The 12517-nt window shown below is 39.0% G+C and overlaps 1 protein-coding gene across 5 annotated transcripts in view; it reads right to left on the reverse strand.

Annotated features, from left to right (window-relative positions):
- Positions 1 to 12517, reverse strand: part of pkib (protein kinase (cAMP-dependent, catalytic) inhibitor beta) — a 120455-nt gene that overhangs the window by 15740 nt on the left and 92198 nt on the right. Inside the window, exon 2 of one of the 5 annotated variants that reach the window (XM_060847354.1) lies at positions 10790 to 10879. The exons of 3 other annotated variants lie outside the window; for them this stretch is intronic. The gene's annotated coding sequence lies outside the window, so the exon portion shown is untranslated. Of the gene's footprint in view, positions 1 to 10789; positions 10883 to 12517 lie in introns of all 5 variants that reach the window. One more of the 5 variants, XM_060847353.1, reaches the window with a different exon arrangement.

Here is a 12517-nt window from a genome sequence, read left to right on the forward strand (position 1 = left end):
TTTAAACTGTTTTCTGTAGATTCTTCAGCACTCCAAACGTATCTATTAAAACACTCACACCATTTGATTTTGAGCTTGCACTTTTAGTGGCATATACTCTCATTGTTCAGCCAAATTAACAATTATCAAATTTAAAAACATATGCAGGTTCTCCAAAAAATATGCAGGCCATTTTCTCATTTGAACATGATGATTTAAAGAAATAAAAAATAAAAAAAAAGGTGCCTTTTAAATGAGTTTGCCCTCAACTGGGAAAATATCCCAGAACTGTATGTGAAGATTAGAGACATTCTCCCTTGAGTGGCGTATTTTGAGTAACGTAGATTATTTTGCCATTTATCTCGCTAAGGGACATTGTTAGATTTGTCCCCATCGCAAGTGAGTCACTTGAATACAGTGAAAAGTTTTCAAGTTGCCAATTACAGCACCATCTTAGACAGCAAGGTACCTAGGTACAGATTCTTTGGGGGGGTGGAAATATTAGAAAAATAAAGAAACAACCGTTCAGAACAGCAGTCTTTCAACACAATTATACAACTACTTCAGCATTATAGGACATGCCATGGATATGAAAGATGTTGCAAAATGCAAATTCTGATTTTAATTTTTTTTAAAAACATAATCAAGATATAAAAGTGAAGTTGCGTTAATTTTTTTAACTTTTATCAACGAATCCAAGACAATTATAATCTGTGTTGAGAAATAGATTTGTAATAATGATTGTTTTAATATTCACTGAAAACTTCTGAAAATTAATAATTTTCAAATCATCCAATTAGACACACCCAAGTCATTCAGTAATTATTTGAAATCTTCATGGAACTTACCAGTGAATTAATATTTAAAAGGTAGTCAAGTTGGGTTTCCCAAATTGAAAAGGTTTAAAATACTGCTATATAGTACAGTCAGAATTTTAACAATGTTGCAAATAATAACTGCTATATAATAGATAGCTATCCTACAGCACAGAGACAAGCCCTTTGGCTCAAACCGGTTCATGCCGACCAAAGTACAGTAACATTTATTAATTTGTTTATGTAGATCTAGTTTAACTCTGGGTGTTACAAATAAGGCAATGCAGTCCATGTAATATCCAAGGATCAGCTAAGACACAAATTACTATTGGAGGAAAATTCATTGGTAAGAAAGTGCTTTTAATTTCCAGGTCACCTGAAACCATTACTCATTTAAGAATTCTTTGACATTTAAAAATAGGACTTCAAATCTTGAGAGATTTCAAAGGATGTAGTTTAGGAGTTTACAGGAGAATATTATAAACATAATTTTTCTGATCTTCATACTGTTATAACATAGACCATACTGTAACTGTTGCATAAGTAACTTGCTTTTGTGTGGATTGCATTTTGTTACCTTGCTGATCTCATGCACTTTGTCATATTTCAGAAAATTATAGGAACTAGCTATGAATCCTCCACACTATTTTCACTCCTAAACCTGATGTTTTTCCACATTCTTTACATCTGTCCAGTGCAACAGCCAGTCTTATTTGCATCCAGCTAATTATGATGTTGCCAATGAAACTGATCAAATGAAGGAGGCAGCCCTCATCAGAGGTCAGTGAACAGCAGCACTTAAAATGTGCACAGAGGGAGGGTTTCAGCACAGGTCATTCTGCTGCAATGTGTTTCGTTATTACGAATTGGCTATAACGAGATTAACAAATGGAGACACCTGTTTTAAGAGTTTATGCTTTAGAAACAATGTTTGCTATAATGCAATTGCATTGCTAACACAAAGTTTTATTGCACAATTTTTATATAGCACAAGATTGCAAAAGAACACAACCATTGTGTTATAGAACAACTTGTACAAAGAAGATGATATTTTTCCAATTTTGAGAATATAGATCCACAGCACAATATCTCTTCATTAATAGTTGAAACTCCAAGTTTAGTGGCACTGAATTTATAACTAGCTGAAATACTGTAGAGTATTCCATCTTCAATTATCACTAGAGGCATGCATTTTAATTTCAGGGCAACAGTCTTTGAACTCAACATGTCCAAGGGTAGGTCTCTACTAATTTTAACTGCTGGTCCTCTAATGTCCCACCAGCCAGGTGCTTATGAAATATTAAAGGGTTAATTTGCTCTGCTGACCTGCAGGAAATTGGATGACCTGAGGCTAGGTTGGGATGTCTCTGTCTTACAGATAGAATGTAAGGAATTTACATTTCCATCTCTTGCCATTCACAGCTATTTGCATGGCCATTTCCTGGTTACAGTAAAATAATTACATTATTATCCCCATTCAGGGATCAATAAGAATACTGCAATTGAAATTGACTGTTCCTTGTGGTTAAGAAACGATTCACAACAGATTTGGCCATTAAGGGATGATTTACATTGCATGGTTTCTGGAGACACTGCATTGTGTCGAGTGGCATGTGACTGGGGGCAGTGGCTGCGGGTTGTCTTGTGGGCATAACTGTGATGTAAAGGTTTTGTATAATCATAGAATCCCTACAGTGTGAGGAAGGACAGTTTCCTTGGTTCAGACAGATCGCTTAACTTGGCTTCGCAAGCATTGTGGAGTGTTAAGGGTTCCTCCATAGCTTGTATTTGCATAATAAAATTTTGCTCATTTACAGAAGTAGGCATATTGCAGTTGCATTGAGTGTGTAGGAATCTCAAGAGAAAGAACCTAACACCTGAATTTAAGAAAAGTAAAGCCACACTTTTCAGCTGCCACTCACTGGTGCCACAAGACAGGGAGTCTAGGCTTTCCTTTGTGGGGGCCATAGGAACACCTGTTTGCATTTCTGTTATCCACAGTGATCCTTCTGCTGTACTCAGACTATGATGTAATGTTTCTCCATGTTACCTAAGAACGTAGCAAATGGTTTACTCTAATTTTAATCAATAATGCTGTATTTTTCTTGTAAATTTTCTCTCTTTTGATGCTTTCCTTTCTTAAAGCAATGATTCATGTAGAGTCGTGATTCACAAGTTGTAACTTATGTCGAGTATCACCACCAAAAGCCATTATTTAATGCCAACTTAGAAAATGCAGTTAAATTTTCTTAATTCGTGTTCTGGGAGCAGTTTAATCACATTGCATTCACAGTCCAATCCTATCCTTGGTACACTTTTTTAAAATTTGTTCATGAAACATGGGTGCTCCTCGCTAGGTCAGTCTTTATTGTCCATCCCTAATTACTTGAGAAGCAAATCTTTGAATGATGTTCAGAAGTAGGAATCTCAAATGATTTTCTGCCTTTTCAGTTTTATATTTAATGAGCAAGAAACACCTCCCAGAGCTTGTAATTAACTGCTAACATTTGTACAGTCATTTTCAGCTGCAAGCATGTGGAGCTTCAACATCTCAAATTTGTTGCTTTCCCTATACTTCAGCATAGGCATCCCACAGTTGCTAATTTTTTTTTAAAAAAAGCATCAAAACCATATTCAGTTCAGTTTTCACCTTTGTGATGCTGAAGACGCACATCAAGCACTCCAAGGAGCAGGAGAGTCGATGTTTCGAGTATAAGCTCTTCATTCTTGATGAAGAGTTTGTGCTCAAAATGTCAACTCTCTTGTTTCTCTGCTGCTGCCTGACCAGCTGTGCTTTTCCAGCATCACACTCTTCGACTCTGGTCTCCTGTATCTGCAGACCTCACTTTCTCCCAGTTTTCATCTTTGGTCATTCATCAGTTGCAGCTGGGCACACAAACAGAATGTCCACCAAATGTTGTTTAACTCAAACCTTGAGGCTTTTTGATCGGACTCAGTTACATTTTGACAACAAATTGTTTGTGACTCCAGTTTGGGCAGGCATAATGCCCTTTTATGAGAATGGAAAATTTGAGATAAGTGACATGACATTTAATTTTTCCATTATTTTTGCTAATGTTTCAACAGCCCATTGGAGAGATGAGAGGAAGATTTTGCAACATCACACATTACAGCTCTTGGGATCCACAAAAAAAGTGCGTATTGTTGTAAATCAGAATTATTGACAATGCTTTCCTATTAGATATGAATATGGACAAGAGATTGAGAATGGAATTGGAGAAAATCTCATTTTTCCATTTATTGTCATTTTTATATAAAATAGATATTAATTAGCAAGCAATCCCAGAAACAAACTCAGTTCAATTCTTGTCAGTGTGCACTGAAACTCCTTGATCTAATAATATCAGAGTTATAGTCAAATTGAGACACTATTTCACCAATATTTCTGCAAAACAAGGCTCAGCTATATACAATTTCGCTAAATGTATGCCAATTATGACTCGATGTCATGGGAATGTCTAATCATTAGGTTATGATCCTATTCAAAACCCTATTATGCTCCCATAACATATACTTTGACAGAAGCTTGCGTTTGCTACCAATTGCAAATCGGTCATAAGAAATTGATTATATTTAATTAACATTCACTGCCACACACAGATACCAAGATGAAAATCTAAAACCTGGTAGATGATTATTTGGCTCCGAACATTGGATACAATCAGCAACTAGGGACCAAAGCATGGTTCACTTTCGGCCTTTTGAAAAAAGATGTAAATTCCACACTTCAGGTAACAATTTCACCATATTTTGACAGCATCCACAGCTACCCGGCAGGATGAGGAAAAAAAAGTGCACTATTCCAGAGATAAACATCTCCTGCAAAATTTTTTGAATATCAAAATATTCAGTTTTTTAAAATCTGAATTCATTTTTGTTTGCTACTATTTCTTGCCCTGGCTAGATTGCAAACATTTTAGATTCTCCAACATAGATTATGTTTTCATCTGAATCTACGAAAACAATTGTATCTTTCTGCATATGCATGGCCAACAAATATATTGATGCAGATACTTGTTTTGTGGGAGGGCTTCAAGACCCTGGAACAAGTTTGATTAAGTCACAGAACTACAAATCATTGAACCTAAATAGCACAGAATTGTAAGATTCTGGAAAGAATACTGAATTTCTCTCTTAAAAAGTATGACTTAAAGATACAGAGAGCACATGGACATAAACACATACAGAACATAGTTTAGTCCTTACCTAATGTAGCTATGAGTCAGCTCCTGGTAGAACTAGGTTTAAAAAGTATAGCAGTATTTATTAACATATAATAAATATCATGTTACTTTGAAGTCATAGCCTAAAGATTGTCCATGATTTTGTCATCTTCTCAACCAGTTTGTCTTAAACACCAACTCAACATAGCATGAAATCACAACACAAAAGAACCGGAGGGGTAATTTTATATACTTTTCCCCATGATGAGTAGTGTTATCTATGGTCAATCCACATTGAAATCCAGACACAAAGTACTTAATTTATGAACATCAAAACCAGAGTGGCATGGTGGTTCAGTGGTTAGCACTGCTGCCTCACAGCGCCAGGGACCCAGCTTTGATTCCAACCTTAGGTGACTGTGTGTGGAGTTTGCACATTCTCCCCGTGTCTGCGTGGATTTCCTCTGGGTGCTCTGGTTTCCTTCTACAATGCAAAGATGTGCAGGTCAGGTGAATTGGGCATGCTAAATCATCCATAGTGTTAGGTGCATTAGTCAGAGGCAAATATAGGACAGGAGAATGGGTCTGGGTGGGTTGCTGTTCAGAGAGCAGGTGTGGACTCATTGGGCCGAAGAGCCTGTTTCCCTACTTCAGGGAATCTAATCTAATCTAAAATGAATAGGTGGCAAACTGCAAATAGCAAACCAAATTTTCAATGTAGGCAAGGATATCATCAAATACTTATACAACAACTTTTAGACCTCCTTATTAAACAAAAACTGAGGCCACATCACAATGAACATAATGGCATGTAATGCTGTGCTCTACTGTCACTATATTGCTGTGGGTCTATCAAGACTGCTGACTTGTCAGATAGAATTTGCATTAAATATACAAATCAGGATCCTGTGAAGTTATATTTTAATTTAGTTTTGGCAGATAGAGGCCATTCCTTCATAAAAACTACCTGGGTTGGAACTACACTGGGTACACACCCAAGAACAAATCTGACATCCCAGCCAAACCTTTTCAGTCGTAGAGGGTACTCAGAGTGTTCTGATAGCCTGTAACCTGTAGTCTACAAATTGGATTCAGGCTTTTGCTTTCCACTCGGCAATTCGGTGATGCCGACTGCTTCAGGTGAGAATTAATCCCAGGAGTTAAAATAGCTAGAGCTTAAATTCTGGAACAGAAAGCAAGCCTCATACTCACTTCAAACAAACCCTATCCCATGTTAAAAGCAGTACTATGCTTTTGTTTTCCCTGCCCCTATTATTTCTTTTACTGTCAAATATAATTTTTGTCTTAAGCAATAAACATTGAGGGTAATGAAACATTTAATTGCTGGAGCTGCATTTTTTTTGGGGAGATGTAGACTCAATAATATACTTTTGTATGTAAAAAACTTATATTAACAAGCATGTTAAATGCAGCACTCCCTCAAGTTTCTATAACAAGAGCCAGTAGATCACAATAAATATTTTTTAAAAACTGCATATATATATTTAAAAAGATGCTGATAGATTTGCTATATTAAACTGAAGGTGATGTGAGGTGACAGCCAGTCAGTTTCAAAAACCCTCATTGCAAAAGATAGTCAGTGATTCATTATATTTATTATAGTTTGCTGTAAAAAGGTAGCTATCATGTTGTGAGAATAACAGTACTGTATAATGTGACAAAGTGCTGGATCAGAATTGAACTTTAGATTCTAAGGAATGACAATACTAAATTAACATGAGCCACAGTATTCGTAAGACAACCCTATTATCCCAGTTCATTATTCTGCTCTTGAAAAGAAAGTGCACAAAACCTACTCTTCTCAGTTTTGTACAATGGCATATTGTTTCCTACAATCTGACAAAGAATTCAGATTTGTGTCGAATTTGATAGGTATTTAATCCAAGTTGGGCATACAATTCATTATGTTTTCTGCTACATGGAAGGAGGCAAGGTAATCAGAATGTCAGTTTAAACATTAGAGTTATTATTTGCTTGTACAGAAGCAAAACACTACAAATTCTGAAAAGTCAAAATAAATGCAGAAAATGCTGGAATTACTCAGCACCCTGGCAACCTGCAGATTGTGGATCCTGCTGGGAAGTCAAGAAAACAAGTAGTCAAAAAAAAGTCTTCAGTTGATGGTTGAATTACAATTAACAAAAACACAACTCTGACCTTTTAAAAAAAGTGAAACACTGTTGAATCCTTGTCAGTGTGCTATGCTTCTCAAAGGAAAGCTCTTTAAATTCCAATTCAGGGTCCACCCTTTCTTTTGTTGCATTACTTTAAAATTGTAGAAAGGTTAGTAATCAGGTGGCAAAACATATAAAATAAATATTAGCAGCCCCAAGGGACATAGCAAGACAGTTGTAATTATTTAAATTAAAATAATAAAAAATAAAAATTTAAAAAATAAAACATTAATAAAAAATAATAAATTACAATCTGGGGCAAGAAAGACATGATCCAGGACCTTCTGGCCCAAAAGCCTTGTTTGCCTAATGGGAGGCTTGTATTCATCATACTGCTGCATTGGCCAGGCATCAAGACAGCATTGTAACAGATAATTTCAAATCAACCTATTACTTCACTCTGGAGCAGGTGTGACATGTATCCAGACCTCCTGGCTCAGAGACAGGGACACTACCATGTACCACAAAACCCTAAGGGCATTGTAATATGGTATGTCTAAGGCCTATCTAATTAGCTGCGTTGAGGATAAACTAAGCTTGAGTTTAATCGGAAGAGGCACATATTTAAGATGATGATGTAGTTCATTGCACAAAGCAGGAAGTACTGGTTACATTGACTAGTCAGATATAATTATCATGACTACCGTAGAGTCATAGAGATGTACATCACAGAAACAGACTCTTCAGTCCAACTCGTCCATGGCAATCAGATATCCCAACCCAATCTAGTCCCACCTACCAGCACCCAGCCCATATCCCTCCAAACCCTTCCTATTCATATTCATATGCCTTTTAAATGTTACAATTGTACCAGCCTCCACCACTTCCTCTGGCAACTCATTCCATACGTGCACACCACTGTCAAAATGTTGCCTCTTCGATCTTTTTAGGGTGAGAGGGGAAAGATATAAAACTTATGACCTCTAGTTCTGGACTCCCCGACCCCAGGGAAAAGATTTTGTCTATTTATCCTATCCATGCCCATCATGATTTTGTAAACCTCTATGAGGTCACCCCTCAGCCTTCAACACTCCAGGGAAAACAGCCCCAGCCTATTCAACCTCTTCCTATAGCTCAAATTCTCCAACCCTGGTAACATCCTTATCAATCTTTTCTGAACCCTTTCGAGTTTCACATCATCTTTCTGATAGGAAGGAGACGAGAATTGCATACAATATTCCAACACTGGCCTAACGAACGTCCTGTACAGCCGCAACATGACCTCCCAACTCCTGTACTCAATACTCTGACTAATAAAGGAAAACATGCTAAATGCCTTCTTCACTATGCCTGTGATTCCACTTTCAAGGAGCTATGAACCTGCACTCCAAGGTCTCTTGCTTCAGTAACACTCCCTCGGACCTTAAGTGTACAGGTCCTGCTAAGATATGCTTTCCCAAAATGCAGCACCTCACATTTGTCTAAATTAAACTCCATCTGCTACTCCTCAGCCCATCTTTTCAAGATCCTGTTGTAATCTGAGGGTAACCTCCTTTGCTGTCCACTATATCCCCAATTTTGGTGTCATCTGCAAACTTACTAACTGTACCTCTTATGCTCGCATCCAAATCATTTATATAAATGATGAAAAGTAGTGGACCCAGCACTGATCCTTGTGGCACTTCACTGGTCACAGGCCTCCAGTCTGAAAAACAACCCTCCACTCCCACTCTCTGTCTTCTACCTTTGAGCCAGTTCTGTATCCAAATGGCTAGTTCTCCTTGTATTCCATGTGATCTAACCTTGCTAACCAGTCTCCCATGGGGAACCTTGTTGAATGCCTTACTGAAGTCCATATAGATCACGTCCACCGTTCTGCCCTCATCAATCCCCTTTGTTACTTCTTCAAAAAACTTAATCAAGTTTGTGAGACATTATTTCCATGCACAAAGCTACCCTGACTATCTCTAATCAGTCCTTGCCCTTCCAAATACATGTATATCCTGTCCCTCATAATTCCCTCCAACTTGCCCCCCGACATCAGACTCACTGGTCTATAGTTTCCTGCCTTGTCTTTACCCCCTATTTTAAACAGTGGCACCACGTTAGCCAACCTCCAGTCTTCCGGCACCTTACCTGTTTCTATCGATGATACAAATACCTCAATAAGAGGCTCAATGATCACTCCCCTAGCTTGCCATGGAGTGGAAGGGTACACCTGATCAGGTCCTAGGGATTTATCCACTTCTATGCATTTCAAGACATCCAGCACTTTCTCCTCTGTAATATGGACATTTTTCAAGATGTCACCCTTTATTGACCTACATTCTATTTCTTCCATGTCCTTTTCCACAGTAAATATTGGTACAATGTAACCCTGCAAGGACAAATTCACAACACAAAATGTGTGTGTGCATGTGGGTCTTTGTCTGTCTGGGTGTGTGTAGTGAGTGCAGAGTGTCTTAAGTCTGTGAGGGGGTGCATGTGAGCGTGTATACATTGCAGGCAAGGATGCCCATAGGCGTGGTACATTGGGGAAACCGAGCAAAGGCTACGACAACGGATGAATGGGCACCGCACAACAATCAACAGATAGGAGTGTTCCCTCCAGTTGGGGAACACTTTAGTGGTCCAGGACATTCGACCTCGGACCTTCGGATGATCATCCTCCAAGGCGGACTTCAGGACAGGCAGCAGCGAAAAGTGGCCGAGCAGAGGCTGATGCTAAGTTCGGTAGCCATGGGGAGGACCTCCACCGGGACCTTGGGTTCATGTCACATTACAGGTGACCACCATTACACTATGCACACAGATACTCCTACACACACATACGGACACACATATACACAGACGCGCACACAGACACTGACACTCCCACATGCACCCTCTCACACTCTCTCTCTCTGTCTCACTCACTTAGCGCTCTCTCTCTCTCTCTCTCAACTCCCAACACAGACAATGACCTACATGTACTTGCAGGGTTACATTGTACTTTACTCAAAAGCAGCATGCATTCATGTAGAACTGAGCTCAAAAACTGCATGCATTCATGTAAAACTCCATTATCTCGCTTTTTAGATTAGAATCAATCTATAAATCATGGCATAGACAGAGAACACAGGGGCCAACACCTTCAACATACTGTCTAGCTATCACCATTGTTAGCAGCCAACCCGAGAATGCAATTTTTAAAAAAGGGTTTTGTGATTTATGAAAGAAGTGAAACTATCATGGTATTCTAACAGATGAAAGGCTTAAGAGACAATCAATTTCTCAATGTATAATTTCAGTTACATCACATTGTAAATTTTTGCTATAAATTCTGTGTTAGGATTGAGCCCTCCACTACCACCCTGATGAAGGAGCCGACGCTCCGAAAGTTAGTGTGCTTCCAATTAAACCTGTTGGACTATAACCTGGTGTGATTTTTAACTTTGTACACCCCAGTCAAACACCGACAACTCCAAATCATTTAAAAGAAAAGCCACATTCAAGTACATGACAACAATAATTTCAAAACTGCCACGACAGAGAAGGCACTGGGCGATATTTTGTCAGATATTGATGGTGCTAAAATTAATCAATTTTCCAGAGCAAGCACACAACATGGAATCAGTAGCTGCAACATCAACGGAGCCGGCATCAGTAAGTTAGGCCCACTGGCAAAAGATAGTACCTCAGGATTGGTGACTTTGTTGTTGGTTGAGTCCAGCACTGGCAGTGGCAAAGCAGTGGTAGAGGGCACAGCACCGTGGATTAGGCGGGTCTGCTGGCGAGATATATGACGATGATATTGATTAGTCCGGCACAGGCAGTGGTGGAAGAGTATCAGCAGCAAAGATGGCATCTGAGTATCAGCGATTTCGATGTTGGTTGGGTCTGGTGGAGGGGAGGGTATGGCGGTGCAGGCATTATTGACATTGATGAGCTTGAAGCTATATCTTTCTCTTCTTTTCCTCATTTTTAAATTATTCAAAATGGCATTATTTTGTGTAAATAAATTGAAGCTTTTCATTGTATTTTATTGTGTTCTTAGTGTAAAGTACACATGACAATAAAATCAAAGCGAAATCAAATGTGGAAAATAACCCTGAAATTTGCCAGTTTTGAACATGCTTTTCTAAAGTCACTAAATCAACATGCAATGACTCCTAGATCCAATTTTCAGTGAGAAACACGTTTTGCTTATGAAGCAACTTCCATGTAGAAATGCACCATCGAAATTGGGTGCTAGCCCTAAATGAAATGCTAGGAGAGGTGACTTTTGAAGAAGATCTAAAAAGCTGAAAGAGTCAAATAGATATGATAAGAACCTAACTTAGGTCAGATAGGTCACAATATGAATCAGCTTCAAATCAAAGCCAATGCCTTTAGCCTTTCCGATGTTCAACTACTGCTCTTGCAAGTCTAAATGTTGGCCAAACAGTCTGACAACACAGACAGGGGAAGGCTGGCATCACTCCGTGTGGAAATTGAATCCATGCCCATGAAAAGTGCAGTTTAAAGTTTGTGAGAAGATTTGTAGCTTGGATGCTCGTTGTTGTGGTTCTGTTCGCCGAGCTGGGAATTTGTGTTGCAGACGTTTTGTCCCCTGACGAGGAAACATTCTCAGTGCTTGGGAACTTCCTGTGAAGTGCTTCTGTGTTGTTTCCTCTGGCATTTATAGTGGTTTTTCTTCGCTGCTTCCGGTTGTCAGTTCCAGCTGTCGCTGCAGTGGCCGGTATATTGGGTCCAGGTTGATGTGTTTGTTGATAGAATCTGTGGATGAGTGCCATGCCTCTAAGAATTCCCTGGCTGTTCTCTGTTTGGCTTGTCCTATAATAGTAGTGTTGTCCCAGTCGAACTCATGTTGCTTGATATCGGTGTGTGGGGCTATCAACAAACATCGACCTGGACCCAATATACCGGCCACTGCAGCGGACAGCTGGAACTGACAACCGGAAGCAGTAGACACAAACCACTATAAATGCTGGAGGAAACAACACAGAAGCACTTCACAGGAGGCTCCCAAGCACTGAGGAGATCACCTAGACAGGGGACGAAACGTCTGCAACACAAATTCCCAGCTCGGCAAACAGAACCACAACAAAAGTGAAGTTACTGGCAATATGTTGTCAAGGATGTTATAAAGGGTCTAAGGAGAGCTTTTTGGGGGAAGATGGGAGGTGGGGTTTGCAATTTATGGAGGGAAAAGCTTGGAAATGATGTCATTGCTGGCACGGATGTAAAAGCTATTGGATAGAACATGAACTAATTGATGACAAAAGAACAGGATGTTGAAGGAATGCTAAAAGCTTCATGGAAGGATCATGTGTCACTTGCAGCTATAGTAGAACAAAATTTGTGACATTGATGAGGACCATTTTACTGCTAAGCATGTGATGGAAACCTGGCTGCAGAAGTT

The sequence above is a fragment of the Hemiscyllium ocellatum genome, chromosome 30 (assembly GCF_020745735.1).
Source record: "Hemiscyllium ocellatum isolate sHemOce1 chromosome 30, sHemOce1.pat.X.cur, whole genome shotgun sequence".
NCBI classification, from domain to species: Eukaryota; Metazoa; Chordata; class Chondrichthyes; order Orectolobiformes; family Hemiscylliidae; genus Hemiscyllium; species Hemiscyllium ocellatum.